Source organism: Periophthalmus magnuspinnatus, chromosome 24, assembly GCF_009829125.3.
Source record: "Periophthalmus magnuspinnatus isolate fPerMag1 chromosome 24, fPerMag1.2.pri, whole genome shotgun sequence".
NCBI classification, from domain to species: domain Eukaryota; kingdom Metazoa; phylum Chordata; class Actinopteri; order Gobiiformes; family Gobiidae; genus Periophthalmus; species Periophthalmus magnuspinnatus.
The window spans coordinates 20,918,177-20,935,098 of NC_047149.1; the positions used below are offsets into that span (position 1 = coordinate 20,918,177).

Consider the following 16,922-nt stretch of genomic DNA (forward strand, 5'->3'; position numbering starts at 1 on the left):
TATTTTATTTTTTCAGAGCATTTAGAACAACTTCTGACATTAATCTGAGCAAATACAGCACCGAAGAACGAACCCTCATTGTACAGTGGTACTTTGAGTCACATGGGTCAAATTCAGAAACCCAGAGGTGTTTTACCGTCGACATTTTAACACCAGAGATGCCCCGAGCGTAAACGCCATTAAAGGAATAATAAGTGTTTTTCAAAGACAGGGGGCAGTATGTGATCTCCACAGACCTGACTAGTCCTGATTTCTTCCTGTGGGGCGATCTTAAAGAAAAGGTGTTTGTGAATAAACCTCAGACAATAAACGACTTAAAAGGTAATATCGAGGATCAAATAAGAGACATAAGCCCAGAAATGCTGAAAATGTTATGTAAAGTGTGTTGGATCGGGCTATTCAGGGCGAAACAGAAAATGACTGACACTTAAAAACATTATTTTTAAAAATGTGGTCATTTTTACTTCCCCTAGTTTAAGTAGTGATAAGTTCAAGTCTAAGTGAAATTATATTCAAATTATAACCGTAAATTATTGCTAAAAATCTCAGAAGGTTCAGTTTTTACCTACTGCTAAAATTTGGTGAGTATAACTTAAGAATTATAGGAGCTATTGAAGATTTAAAAGTGTCAGTGACTTTTGGTACATTTTTGAATATCTGATGCTTTGTTGTTTGACCTACATCCCACTAATTCTTCACACTTCAAAAATGTAAAATCCTCCAGCTAAGGTAGTCCTGATCAAGTCCAGCTCACGATCTGGAGATGGGACCCTTAACTTTGTCCCTAACTCCTCCCGACAGGTTGCCCCATACCGTATTGAAGAATGGGTCAAACGCAGAGGACCGATTTCCCTATGGGGACAATAAAGTCCACCTCAATCTACAACTTCCACATTACAAACAATTACACTCAAGTCTAAAAGCTAAATTCCAAATGGCGTCGCACATGGCTGCTCCCGACCTGTGCTAATGGTAAGCTATTCTCTCCAACCTGCGGAGGCTACAACGCTACGCTTCATTATACCTCCATAATGTGACGCGGCCATGCTGCCAACGCTGTTTGTAATGATGAGTAATGTCCCCTGCATCCTGTCACTGCAAAACCAACATGACATAAGCCTTTTCTACAAGCTCTTACGAACGCCACAACACCATATGTTTCAATAAGCATGCTAAAGCCACTAACCTAATCCATAAATCTTTGCCGCCGTTCCTTCGTCCTGCTAGCGGTGGCCTCACTAATTTTTACAAGCGGGTCATGTAGTTTTATAGCCCAAGTGCTCATGGGAAGTGTAGGCGTTACAAGGGGAAGGTTTTAGAGGCGAGACGTGGCGATTTGAGCGGTGGAACTGAGGCTAACAAATAAAATTACCTCTTTTAAAATCCACAAGCAAGGATTTTATTACAAAATCAAAATGAGGAAGAAAAAATAATGATCATAAATAGCACAAACAACATGAGTCGACCATATTGGGCCTTAGTTACGAGTTAGTTTATCTGTCTTTAGTAGCTTGATTGAAGGTTTGTTCAACTGTTCCACCTTGTGATGTCATGTGGTAATACAGGAAGTGCCTCTGTATTGTTTTTAAACTCCATACACCATCACTAGAATTTGGATGATTTCAGACGTGGAATTGCTAGTGTCTCCTGAACGAAAGGTAAAAGGTAGTAGCTTTTAACTTGAAAATGACTACTACATGACATCACAAGGTGGAACTGAGCATTTTGAGCTTTGAAGATGTGGATAGACTAATTATGATATGTATAAGTAAAACAAAACACAACTCCAGGTATGTTTTTGAGGAGGTAACACCATTCTAACATGGTTTTAAAGATCTCAAAACTCCATCATTTTGTATAATATAGGACATAAGCCCAACTCCAAGTCTAAGTCACATCTTTTGCGTGACTTAGCTGGTTCTACAAAGTAAGAACTAATTGAACTAAATTATAGGCCCTTTTACTCTTGCAGCTCTATCCCTATATCCTATAAAATTTGACTACAGACCACAATGTTGCACACAAACTTTTTCAAGAGCTTGGACCTTAGAACCATTTCGCCAAGTGCTTTTGTTGCACATTTTTGCCGCAAGCCAATAAAAACAAATCTTCAGCGATCAATGGAAGACAAATATTAAGTTTTAAATCAACTGTTATAGTATACGGAAGTGCGCAGCCTAGAAACTGCAACACAAACCACCTCTTAATACCTTGACGTTTTTGTTTCTTTGCATTTTAAGAGCGATGTATATTTAGAGTAAGGTGAGGACAGTATATTCAGAGAGGGCAATATTTCTTCCCCTTAAAGAAGTAGAAAGTTGTCCACAATACATGATAAATACTGTGATTTATGGCCCACCGGAGTCGTGCGGTGACTGTACACTCTACAGTCTAACTCTACAAAACCTTTTTATCAAGTCTCCAACGCTGGGTCAAGACCAGCGAGGAGAGTCTATTTAGGTCAGAGAATGAAAGTACGCAGTATAACAAACACTTCTTCAAGAGGAATACATTCTCAGCAGCGTACTATGGACTTAGCAAAAAAGTTGAATACATTTACAATATAGTTTGACAACATAATTATCTTGATAAAATGTTGGCTGCAAGTACAACCATTTTTAAATCAGCTGAACAATCTATTTATTCCCAAGGGGCAATTTAAGTACACAAAGTTTCATATTGGCACTAGAAGAAACTGAAGAAACTTAAAGCAGCTTTTAACCATGTTACAGTTGTTTCCCCTTCTCGTTTACCCTCTCGAAGTTGGATTTGGGGTGATTTGTGCATGTTTGAGCAATCTTTAATACTGTCATCTTGCCAGTCAACCCCCGTTTTCACCTGCTCTTTACTTACTTCGTTCTTCCTCGTTTTATTTTCTTAATCGGTCGTACGTGGCTCTTTGTTGTGATGACGTATAAGGCGATGTCAGCTTCAATTGGGCAACGTGGTTTTCTCACACGGAATTGTTTCTTTTATTAAAATGCTTTAATTAAATTTATTGAACTTTAGGTCAAAATCAAGGTCAAAAGTTAGAAAATCAACAATGAAACAGAAACGGACAAGCTAATTAATTAACAAAAAACAAGCAAATGGATAACTGTCCCAGATCATCCCTTCTCCTTAGTCCAGGGGTGTCAAACTCATTTTCACAGAGGGCCACATCAATAAAATGGTTGCTCTCAAAGGGCCAGATGTAACTGTGAGATAAATATAACCAAATGTAAGGTAAAATAAATGCAGCTACTTTTAAGTTTTGTTATTTTGTTGGTTTCTATATTTATTACTTTTTTGAGTTACAAATATTGCATATGGATTTGCATAGATATGAAAAAATGGCTGTGTAACGGTGTATCTCCTGATGAACTGATACTTTAAAACAGTTGTACCTTTTAATTTAATTTGTCACGGGCCACATAACATGACCTGGAGGGCCACATTTTGCCCACGGGCCTTGGGTTTGACACATGTGCCTTAGACCCTCCTTCTTGGCAAGGAAAACCAAAAAAAAAATCAATATTGCGATTTAATATGTCCAAATTATATCATTATGATCCACAGTTGTCATCAATTACAACAACAGAAACAAGCACAATATATCTTCTTTAGGCATAACTTTTTGACTTTGTACTGGAAATTTTGGTTTAGAATTATACTTATGACCCATGCTGCCTTTTTGCTTAATTATACCTACAGAATATAGAAAGAAACTGACATAAATAAACCCTCATGTCTCAAACCACCACAATCAAATTGAAAACTGCTTCTGACTTGAATGCAAAAACAGTGTCCAGATGACAACCTCTGAAACTTTTTAACCTTGGATCGCTCTTGGACGAATGAAGGATTACACCAGCTCAATTCTATATCTATCTATAGATTCACACGTAGAACAAATAAAAAAGAAATGTGACCATGATTCATGAATGTATGAAGTTAGTTGGCTAATAATGTAACAGTAATGCGAGCGAAGACATGAAAAACCCATCTTCTAAAAGCCTAGCTAGGGCTGCGAGTGGACGCCTAGTACGAGAATTAGCACTTAGCATCTCCCGAGTATGCTAATACACATTTAATTCAAGAGTTAGCATTAAAATTAGATCTGCACACACAAAAAAAAGCGTCAGCTCATTTAGCCTCGTATAAAGTGTGTATCTTCGCAGGCTTAAGGTAAGAGAGGTTATAATTTAATGTGACTTGGTGCTTGGCGTACCGTGAAAAATACTACGAAAGCATCCCTCGCCCTTTCAAGCTAATGAAAGGACCTGTCCGTGTAATAAAAACACAACATGTCCCGTGAAGCACATGGAGGACATCAAACCTGTACCTCCAGCGTGACCTTGGGAGCCTTCAGCTGCATCAAAGCCCGATGAGTGACCCTCTAATAGGGACAGACAAAAGTAGAGGCTCGCCCTTCTAGAGTCATTACCAACAACAAAACAATATCGTGCTGCTTTGTAACCACTGAAGTTAGACCCAATTATCAACTACGGTCTGAAGTTAAAAGTGTGTCAGAGGGAGGGAGAATAAGTGAGAGAATTGGCTGGTCTGTTTTTAGTTCAATTCTATTACAAACCAATATATTATTTTATTTTATTGTTCTTTATAAAGTGCAATGTTGATCTATAATGACCAGTGATGGATCGTAACAAAGTAACTCTACTTAAGCCAAAAAAGTTAGGTATCTGTACTTTTCGAGTGGACAGTTTTTACGTTTACTTCACTACATTTGAAAGCAGGTATCTGTATTTTCTACTACTTTTTTGAACTGGACTGTAAAGTAAAGTGCTGGAAAGGCTGAGAGGTTTATTTTTAACACAGAGTTTGAGTAAAAAGAAGAAAAAAATCAATTCACCTGTTTCTGTTGAACTAAATTCAGCACAAATCTTTATCAAAATCAATACATTTGAAGATTTATAAGACCAAAAAATCTGGTAAATACTTACTACATACTACTCTTTATGTGTATGTTTAAACAGGTACTTTACTACTTCATACTTTCACTTGAGTATTTGTTCACTCTGGCATCTGTACCTTTACCTAAGTAACAAAACTGAGTACTTGAGCTATGGTCATGATTTGCTGGATAATGCAGGACTACTCAAACATACAAAAACGACTCAAAATACAACATTGTGTTAGCTTACGGCGTGGGAAGATCATTATAGCTATAGTTAAACACTCATAAAAGCCAACTGTGCATTTTATCCCTACTTTAAGGTAATGCTAAAACAATGAAAGTGAGTGGGACATCCAGACCGATTAATAATAAAATCCAAAATTGGAATTACTCTCTTTTTGATTTCATAGTTAAAGTTGTTGTAAAAAGTAGGTCACCATAATAGAACAGGGAGACTATGCCAAGCTATTTTTCAGTTTAATGATTATGATGAGATGAAACTGTCCCCATTATGGTAAAATGGTAAATGGTCACAGTTTTATATAGCGCTTTTCCATCTTCAAGACACTCAAAGCGCTTTAAGTCAAGGAACATCTCATCCATTCATACACCAGTGTCTTGCGCAAGGACACAAAACAACAGCATTCATCTGTGGGAGCTAGAATCGCATCACCAATCTGCGGGCCAATGGATTGGACCTTTATACCGATGATATTTACGTCGAGAGTGGGATTCGAACCTCCAATCTTCAGATCAATGGACAAACGTTCTACCAACTGAGCTACTGTCGCACAACGTACATTTTCAACACTGCGTTAGTCAAATATTCAATTTAACTTGAACTTCTCAGCGTACATTTGGATTTTCAGCTGGCCAATCCTGCACGAAATGGAAATACCTTATCTAAGTACTTTCATTGACTTGGTGTTACTTGAAGGTCACTCTCACAATCGCATCCGCGGTTTTGGTTCGTTTCTCTCTCCAAAAGAATACGTCTTACTTTCCGATCAAACTCCACGTGCTCCTCTTACTCACAGTTGGGTCTATTGATTAGAACCACCTGCTGCTTGTCCACCGTACGTAACTTCCCCCCGTACCTCGTGCATAAAGAGAACACGGTGCTAGCTTGTTGTCCATCCTCGCGCCTGCCCACTCCCGTACTACCGCCGACGTTTGACTGACAGATCCAATTACGTTTTTTATTGGCCTGTCGCTCTTGAGGCGGGTAGGCACTTCATAGTCTCCCGAGCGGTGGAGGGGTAGGGGTAGGGGGGGCAGAAATGGCTATTGTTCCCTTAGTGCAAAAGATGATGGCCGCTATTCCGAGCGTAAACAAATGAAGCGCAGAGATTCACTTTCAGACTGGCACTTGAATTGGCGGAGATATGCGCGGGGAACACAAACAAAGTCACATCAGTGTAACCTTGTGGCAAAGCAGCGGTTTTATGGGTGTCATCGTGAAGTCCCCAAACAATCACTCAGCTATGAAAGTAAACGACGGGAGTGCGAACAGTAGAGGGCGCAAAATCATGACACTGAACTGGTACAGCTTTAATCTGTTCCGACGCAGCAGAAGAACCAACATTACTTTTAACGTAATCCTTCTACACGCATTACTTTTACAGTTACGGACAACATTCTGAGAACTTTTAGGCAAATGAATAACATCTCCAATTTAGACATGGAATTGGTTAGAAAAGCTACATAGCGAGTCTTTAAGAACTTTTAGCTGTCATTTTATACAAGAGGTTGGATTGAGTATATTTGCAGTGTTTGGTGGCACCTAAAACATGAACAAAAGAAAAATCGTACACATTTTTTTAAATACACCAACTATTTTTAATTGCTACGGCAACAGTTCTATAGTTTTTATCCTATTTTTCGACCAGTGATATGATGTTTTGACCTTAAATCACACTTTCTTTCACGTAGGTTGATTTGTGTAAAATGTTTCATGTTTATGTGACCAACAAGTCAACACTGCACTGCTTCTCTGAGAGGCTTCAAAACGGCTCTGTAGTCCCTATAGAACTTACTTGCTGTCATTATCATGCAAGATAATACAACACGAATGACGATGGTGCAACCCACGGCAACTTCTACAACAAGGTGAATACATAGGGAGATATTTTCCCTAACAAATTCAGATATATTCATACACTGTAAATATAAATGGACAAAGCAAAAAAAAAAAAAGGTCACATCTCTTTCTCTAACTGCTGCAGTGAACCTTGCCATTTTGGTCTTAAAATGTTCGTTTTAACCCACTGTACATGATCCTAGTGTTTTATTTTGCCATTTTGTTATTCACGGACAAATCAGGTACCTCCTTTTTCACTTTTGCTACCGTTAACAACAGGTTTGAATGACAGCGTTGCTAGGAAGTGGTGTTACCTTCAATAGCCTCGCTCCGGATTGGCTCTTTGGTTGCTATGATACTCGCGATCATAGTTCCAAATGTTTCCAAATTCACCCGTATCACCGCTAGCCTCGATAAGCTTCATGGGTGACGTCACACTCACTTATTCCACTTCTTTATACAGTCTTTGGTAATATTACATGATGCTTTAGTAAACAGGACACTAAACTTTTCTGAGATGCATTTCATTACCTGGCACTGCTGCTTTAATTCTTTTTCCAATTCAAAACCATCTCTCCAAAGAAAAATAATACCAACAGAGACACTCCACAGCGCAAGTCCTATACACAACGTTCCCTCACACTCAACTGAGCTCTAATCAGGCGCAGTTTACAGGAATAGAACCAGATTATATTAGGCGTTTGTTTGTGCGTCATCTCAACTACAGTACGTGTGGGCAACGTAGCCTTTTATCATTCTCGGGGAAATCTAAGCCTGATAAATGAACCTCTTTACCTCCCTCCCCCTCGCCACTCGTCTTCCTCTACCCTCCATTTTCCTCCTCCTCTTCTTCTTCTTCTGCTGCTGCTGCTTCTGCTCCTCTGCCTTGGCACGCGGAGCTTTCGGAGGTCCCACGTGATTTGCCACACACTGACATCAGTAATCAGGCTGCGCTGCAATCCAATTCAGCAGCGATCAATGCTCCGACACAGAGCGCCCGCGGCTTGGAGAGAGCGAGGGAGAGAGGGAATCAGTCAGAGGAGAGGGTGGGCCACTCCCGCAGACAAGCCATCAGACCGGGCAGACGGGAGACGAGCCAGGACTATAGTCATCACAACGGACTACAATATGACTACTATTATATCACGACATTAAAGATGGGCTGTGTAACGTTTCTGCTTGTCCGTTGAGACGTAAAAGCAACGCCATGAATGTTCAACAGTGTGGCATTAAAGCTGATATATTCTATTCTTGCCAGATAACATCATTACATAAGGCATCGTATATACAGACTGCTTATCGTCACCATGGATATAGATGCGTTGAGTGAAATTCGGTGGAGTATTCCCAGCAAAACAATGACATCTTCATGAAAATTCTGAAAAGTTACACAGTAGTTACTTTATACAAGGTTGGATTGAGCACATTTTTGCGGCGCTTTGTGATTAATGTGTGTCAAAGACGGCATTTTGGTTAATTTTGATCGCTATTTAGATCAGAAAACTGTGTAATATGAGACGTTTAAGGCACTATATCTGTATTATAATGTTGTTTCTTCGTCAAAAACATACCTGGAGTTGTGTTTAGTTTCATTCACACATGTTTAACACACACACCCTGCATATTTAGGCTAAGTTCTTCTCTCAAATGGAAAATACACTGTTCCACCTTGTGATGTCATGTGCTCCAGTGTGTTTTTAAACTTCATACACCTTCACTTGAATCATTTGGATGATTTCAACTCTGGGATTTATAATCTCTACCAAACAAAAGGTAAAATGTAGTTGTTAACTTGAAAACTACCACTTCATGACCTCACAAGGTGGAACGGAGCTTTTTGAGCTTTGGAGATGTAGATGGACTAATAAAGCAGGTTTACTCAAACGTGTGAATGAAACAAAACACAACTCCAGGTGTTATTGATGAGGTAACAACATTATAACATGGTTTAAAGCTCATAAGAGTCAATTTTGCGTAATATAGGACCTTTAAGACTGGAACTGCCAACGAGGATTAGCAGTTCGAAACTCACCAAACCTCACAATTTTAAGTATTTTTTGGTTTTTTTTCATATTTGGGGGCAAAACAATTCACTCCGTGTGCCCACTCCAGTCACAGCGTGTGATTGGCTGCAACAAAGAGCTTTTGGCACAAACACCAAATCAAATAACAGTCTAGTTTCTAAATTTAACACAAACATTAAAGTAATAATGGACCAAATCACGTCTAAAGATGACGGAACCCGGCTCAAACCAGTTGAATACAATATATTCCCAACCATTTTACTTTCCCACATAAATACAGATGCATTTCTATAAGCTCTTGTATTCAGCGCGTTTGAAATGAGCATTTTAGCTCAGTAGGGTATAACAGCTGACAAAGACTTCTGCAGACTGGAGGGATAAATTACCCAGCAGCCTTAAGTGGCACGTACATGTACAGGAACAGTAAAGATACTTTGAGGTCAGAGAATTGTATCAAAGATGCTTTTTCTTTTCCTTCACATACGGTATAGCATTGCAATCAAGCCTTGGCTAGAATCTGCTCCGGGATGGGGTGTAGTCGTACTGGGATCTATATAAAGTCTCACATGTGAAGGGGGTAAGATCTGATATCAAGAATGTGAACGTGTCCCCTGGCGAGAGTTTGGGTTACATATCCTTTCTTTTCATCTGACATCTGCGCTCCGTTTAGCTTCTTGTGGTCGACGGCCATCAAAACTATATGGTGGGAGCTGGGATCAATAAGAGGAGAGGCTATTGGGCGTCGTGAGGTGCGTTGGATTGATGCACCTGGCCTTCCCTCTGTGTCAAAGTCATTTATTGTCGGTAATTGACAAAGATAACTCGTAGGCGGAGCAGTGATTTGTAGCTGTCAGGGTGGATGCAGGTTGTTGTTACTGTTGAATGTTTGTCAGTATATGGCATAGGTCACGAGGCAATTACCTGGATTTGCATTTAAGACGGGTTTGGTATTTGATTGTGTGCTACTTGTGGATAACTGTTGTTTTTGTTTTTTTATGACTCATCGTAGAAATGTTAAATGTCTCCAAAATGCATTAAAACACTATTAATATGAATGGACACATGAGCTAATATCTGAGACCAATAATTATTTTGAAGAAGAAAAAAAAAATATATATATATATATATATATATAAATGAAAAAAACAAACAAAACAAAAACCTCCAGTTTTAACCAAAAAAAGAAAATACAAGAAAAGAATAAAAGCAGGTGTATTTATTATTAGAATTTTTTTTATTATTAATTAAGATGTTTCTATCGCATTGAAAACACATAGAAAAAATATGTTCTGACTTGGGTTGCATTTCCCACCTTCAATATCTGAGACCAATAATTATTTAAAAAAAAAAATATAAAAAAAAAAAAAAAAAAAAAAAAAAAAAAAGCTCCAGTTTTAACAAATACATAAATAATAATAATAAAATAATAATAATAATAATAATAAAATCTGTTTATTTTTATTTATTTTTTATTTTTATTTTGGATGTTTCTATCAAATTGAAAAACATAGAAAAAATATGTTCTGACTCGGTCTTGCATTTCCAACCTTATTTGGCCTGGAGGAGAGCCTCTAGTTACTTGTCTCTATGGAAATGTTGTTCCTTTGGCCATAAAAAACAAAATCCACAGTATGGTATAAAACATAATCTATCTTCATGGAAATTCTGAAGTATTTTTTAAACTTTCCATCTATTTCCATCATGCAGGTGACATGCCACCTCCAGAAAGTTGCACAACATAACTTTATTTGTTTATTCATTAGCCGTATCCGAGGCTCAGCTAGTCCTTCCCGGGGTCCATACCTACTTTAAAACGTGTGCCATTTAAAATAAGATTGAAACTGTAAATTTTTATCTAACTGCGTATTTCAGAAACACAAATTACTACAACCGACTCCAGCAGTTTTGGGCCGTTGGACAATAGCAGGCACATTAAAGTTAACTGCTTCTTGTACAATGCAAACTAGTAGTTGAATGCTGGGAGCTGTGTGTATGCGAAGGCCTTTTAGTTCCACAATCATCTTTTCTTTTCTCGTGCCATGTACTCATTACCCGACAGGCCCAGGGCGCGACATACGCATTTGTTGTGGTCGAGGAAAAGTGTAACGCTGATGGTGAAATTCATGGCACTAATTACACAAAGCATGTCTCTATTCCCTCAATAAATTAAACAGATCAGTCTCTACAACACATAACATGTCCCTATGCAAATGGTTTGGAAATGGCTGGGTAAGTTTTAGTTGGGGGAAAGAGGGCGAATATCTCATCGCACTGCAGGCGTGGAGTCTAAGTCATGCTTTAGCGAATGCGGAACAGGCAGTTGTATGTAAAGTAGGGTTTTGCATATACCAGAGGCAAGATAAGAATAAGCCCCATTCAAGATGAGTTTATGTGCATGTGTTATAATGACAGGGTCTTTTTAATACGTGTGTGTAATCTAAAGGGGCTGTATTCAATTATTTCCATGTAAGATAATAAAGTTCAGGTTCCACAGTGGGGCGCTAGTGGCATAAGACTGTTGTTGTGTCCTTAGGCGAGACACTTCACCCACATTGCCTTGGATGAAAGTGGTGCGTGCATGTTCAGTCCTAAGAGGCAGCTGCTGTTGTGATTTCGGTCTTTACAAAAAATAAATGGAAATGGAGTTGAGTTGAATGAATGCACTGGGCCGACGATGCAGATTTCTGCTTCTATAGTCTGTCCCAGGGCAGCTGTGGCTACAATAGTAAGTTATCACTACTAAGTATGGAGTAAATTAATAATGCACCATAAAGCGCTTTGGGTGTCATGAAAGGCGCTATATAAATCCAATAATTAATTAATTAATTCAAATAAAATGTGTTTTACCCCAGTAATTCTACATCTAATAAACATTTTGTCACGATCCTTGTCTGTCCTGCCTTTTTTTGCTTTTTTTCCCCTCTTTTCTATGTCTGCGCTCCCGATTCACCCATTAATCTATCGTCATTTTTGCACGTACACTCCTGTAAATAAACAATGTCAAATCTTTCCCTGAGTTCTGTCTTTTTCGTCCCTTTTCTCAGACGTTACCACACTTTTTTATCCTCCGCGATCTTTTATCCCGGTGTGGTGTTAGCCAGCTGTTAGCTCGTTGTTGGAAGACGCCAGAAATTGAAAGACAGTGAGGAATAACTTTCGTCCACTGCGTTAAAGACAGTAAAAATGAAGTACAGAGTTATCGCTGTTATATGAAGTTAATTAATATGATGGATTCACTATTTTGACGCCAAAATTGTGGGTGACTTTATGAATAACTGGAAATCCTCGTGCAAATGTTTTCAGTTTAAATGCAAATCACACCATTAATCCTGTGAATTTATATCTTAAAGTTCAAATATGTAATTGGCTACTTAAAACACATTTTCAACTTTGATTAAGTAAACATCGGCGTATAATTTGACGTACGTGAAAAGCGGCCTCACCTCTGGATCTCTCTCAGGTTTTGAACTAAACTAAATCCCAAAAGTGACTCAGCCTCGTCCTTCCCTTTAAGAGCATCGCTACATTCATATTTAAACCCCTTTGAATAAAACACTATTTGACGTACATCTTTCCGTAGACGGTCTCTGCTGGTGGAGAAGCGCTCATGACGGACTCGGACCCTCCATTGGAAACAGACACGCCCATGTGAACACAGACACGATTCTACTTTTTCATACAGCGCCAATCCTAATGCGCTATTCAGAAACATAACCAAAATACTGTGAAAACCTTTTAATCATTTACTCTCCCTTGTCAAACGTACGGTAATGGACCAGTTGCAAGAGACACAAGCTTGGCGCCAATTAAATATTGATCACTCCTAAAAGAACCCAGCGCTCAAAACATAACTTGTATTTTACACCTTGGGGCATTGGAGCTGCTTCGGCGAACGGACAAGAACAAAATGGCTTCCCCAAAAAAACGCTAGCCTCGCCTTCCTAGCTTGCTACGGGTAATCGCTAGGTCCATTAGCCAGTTGGTTAATGCTCAAGAGTGCCAGCTAGCATTACCACCAAACTGGAAGGGGAAAAGTCATTGCATTTTTAATATTAGCGCTATAGCGGCTAGCGGTGGTGGTAATGTTGCAGAGGAAGAAGTAAAGGTAATAGCTTTGACTCCTACGCGTGGGCTCAATGTCAAATTCAGTGCGTTTGATCCTTTGCCGCAGAATATGAATCGGGCCGGGTCAGCCTTATCAATTATTTACAGGCGCTCTTTCTCTATTTCCTGTTTGTCCGCTCTCGTGGCTGTAACTTGCCCTGACACTAATGGCGGACGGGATGGCGAAAACATTTATCAAAGTTACCACAGAGGTCTCTCCTGGCTCCGTACCATCATTTTCAGGTGATTTTTTTTATTTTTTTTATTTTGGGGAGAGGCTGGGAGCTCTGACGCTGCACAGATCCTAATCATGGTCGGTCGCTGTACTTTACTGTCCCAGTGCATTGTGGGAGTTAAGGCCATTGTCCCTGAAAGAACCTTCTACATGTTGTACCCTTGTGATTTTTATCCGTCTCCAGCCTCTCACTATAAAGTGCGTAGTTCATTGTAGTTAGCGAGCAATGTTAAAGCTGTATTATGTAACCTTTCTGGGGTAGTGCATGTACGTGCTTCTCTCCATGGAGATGTTATGCTTTGCCTTGAAGTTTCACAGCATGGTATAAGTGAATCTATACTGAATTCATTAAGTTACATGACTTTTTATTTTCAAATCCAACAATCTTAGGCTATAATGGCATCACCTGTTCTCCCTGGAGTCTTTAATGCCATGATCTGTAACATTCCAGGCAAAGCAATAACATCTCCAAGTAAGAAAGTTATTATTAGTATTAAATTATATTATTTCTATATGTTTATGTTTATTTATTTTGTCTTTATTGTGTATTTACTATTATTATTACAATTATTATTATTATTCATATTATTAGCTATTTTTTTCTATTCTGTGTATAGGCCCAATTTTTATTCACAATACTTAAATAAAAATTTGAAAGATAATTATTATTATTCTCAAACATGCATGGATGACGCGCAAAACCACTTCAGACATGTTTTTGATGAGGAAACATTACAACATGATAGAAAGCTAAAAAAAATAAAAGATTTTGCATAATACCCCCTTTAAAAAGACATATTGTGCTTGTGTTTGGTATATAGTCAAACTCTATGACACCCGTGGATCATTATGTTATAATTTGCACATTTTAAATCGCAATTTTCATCTAAAACTGTTTAATAAAAGAAACAAATCCGCTGACTTCCGTGTTAGAAAACTGCAGTGTCCAATAGGAACTGATTTCTGTTTTAATGTAAATTTTATGACGATTATTTGTGATTATTTTCTGTTTAGATTTCTGTGATTTTAATGTCTTTCTTAGTCTGTAAAGCACTTTGAACTAAAATTACTTGCCTTTTTTTCATTTGTACCAAAATGACTACGCGATGCTGCACGGGGATCGATCGTAATATGGCGTCTTGAAAATAAGCGATTAAAGATTGCTTAAACATGCACCAATCACTCCAAATACAACTTTGAGAGGGTAAATGAGAAGGGGAAACAACTATAACATGCTTAAAAGCTCTGAAAAGTCAATTTTACACAATAGGTCTGCTTTAACAGTTTTATTGTCAAGTCTTCGCTGAAAAATAGTAAAATTCTTACATATGTTTACGTGTCTACCCCAGACAAATGAACAGACCTCAACTCTTATATTTTTCTCGCTTGTCACAATATGTCAGACATGTTTTCGCTTAGATTTCAGTTTTGCATTGAAGCTACTGATGTGAAGAACGCGATGTACTACGGGCATTTTCAATAAGGATTTGTAACAACATCGTACTGTGACGTTAGTTTTTACATTCACACACAGCTGAAAGCAATAAGTACTTTTCATTTAATTATATGATAAAAAAACACAACTGAAGATCACTTTATTCTAACCTGTTATTACACAGTGTCAACAGATAAAAACAAATGTCACAAATGGAGTGTTTTAAATGTACTATGTGTAAACTGCACAGCTGAAATAATTACAGACTCAGAGTTAATTATAAGCTCCCTGACGCTCTGGAACAAGGTAAAGCACAAACCGTTTCCATTTTACTTCCCTGCTGCTTCAACGCGCTTCAATAAGTCTTATATTCCCACATGCGAACGAATCCACGTTTTTAGTGTGTTCAGGGAATAGTTTCATGTTAAATAAAGTTTGGTGGAAGCGTCGACCAGTAGGATAAAGAGAAGTAGGAGTGTGGTTGAAATATTTGATCCATAGACTCTATAAGTGAGTGTGACGTCACCCAGTGTTCAGCTCCAGTCAAATGAAGCTCGTCGAGGCTAGTTTACGGACACAATAGCCAAATAACGATACCAGGATCATGTGGAGCGGGTAAATATGAACATTTTAAGACCAAAATGACGAGGCTCGCTGCAGCAGTTACAGAGAAACGTGACAATTTTTCAATGTAAAGTGAATTGGAGTCGATGGAGACGGAAGCGCGCACATGATCACTTCATGTTTGGTGCACGACGGCTAGCAGGTTAGCTATGTCCATTTATACATACATAAAGTCTATGATCTGATTCCAGGACCTAGACACTGTTTGAGGTGAGTTCAGGAGGTTAATGGGGTGGAGTGGAATGATGTGTGGATCGGTACCAAATTCCAATGTATCGATACTGACTTAGGTATTGAAAAGGATAGTGTCAAGATCCTTGTCTTTCCTGCCTTTTTTTTTGGTCTTTTTCCTCTCCCTTCTGTGTCTGAACCTGGAGCTGGGGCAGAGATCTTGGCTCCTCCCGTGCACACCTGGACCTAATCCGCAATCAGCTGCACCTGGGGAGGATAAGAGGAGCCAGGACCTGACATTCGTCGCCAGATCGTCCACATATCTCTGTGGTACGCCCTGCTTGGCTCATTTTTGACTCTGCTTGACTTTTGCTCCTCACCAGATTCTGCTCCCTGGACCAGCTCAGCTCTCCCGCCTCCGACCCTGCTCTTCTCTACCGGTACAGTCCATCCCATCTCAGACTCTGCTACTCACGCTCTGTCCCTGGACCACGGCAAACACGCCGCTCCCGACTCACCGTTTGATTTATTGTCATTTTTGCACTTGCACTCTTGTAAATAAACACTGTTAAACCTTTCCCTAAGTTCTGTCTTTTTAGTCCCTCCTGTCAAACGTTATGACATATAGATTCACATACAAAAATATTGGTACTTGACACATATATTAGATTTTGGCTCATATATTTGGCACATATATTAGATTTTTAGATCTGTACTAAGATTTAATTTTAATACAAAGCTCATTGGTCACCTATGATTTACAAATACATTTATCTCACCTCAGATTGTCAGAGTTTAGTGCTTCGCTCATTGATTCTACAGACGTGTGCCATGTTTTTCAGCCTCCTGTGATATTTTTTTTCCTTTATTATTTCTGATATGGACGTATTATGCATGTCCCTGATTGGCTAACCCACCTGTCAATCACGCTCATTTGAAAACAAGGAGATTCACCAATGTCTAGACTCACATTTTTGCAAAGTTCTGAACAAGTGTGTACTGTGTTCTGAATCCCAGGCAAGTCTATCACTAGTGAAGTCAAAGACAGGGGTAAGTAGTTTCATTATAAGCTCTTGTTTGTCAAAGAAACAGAAAAACAATGACAAAAGAAGTCTGGGTAATATTCTGCAGTATTCCGACTCAAAAAGGCAAAATCAATCAATGACTCAGGGAGGTGGTGTCATGTGAAGTTTGATTGCATTTTAGTGAATCAATTTCCACACTTGGATGTCCATTAAAGTGAGAGTAGTGTGACCTCGGTGCGCGGCGTGTGGAGCGGGTGGTCCCTGTGTGCCGAGGGGCTCATTTGGAAAAAAAAAAATGAGCCAATGAATGGGATTTGTGCTAGATGG

At 38.8% G+C, this 16,922-nt stretch overlaps 1 protein-coding gene across 1 annotated transcript in view; it reads right to left on the bottom strand.

The window, feature by feature from the left end:
- LOC117392670 (neurexin-3b-like) overlaps positions 1-16,922 on the bottom strand; it is a 565,984-nt gene that overhangs the window by 72,256 nt on the left and 476,806 nt on the right. The window lies entirely within an intron of this gene.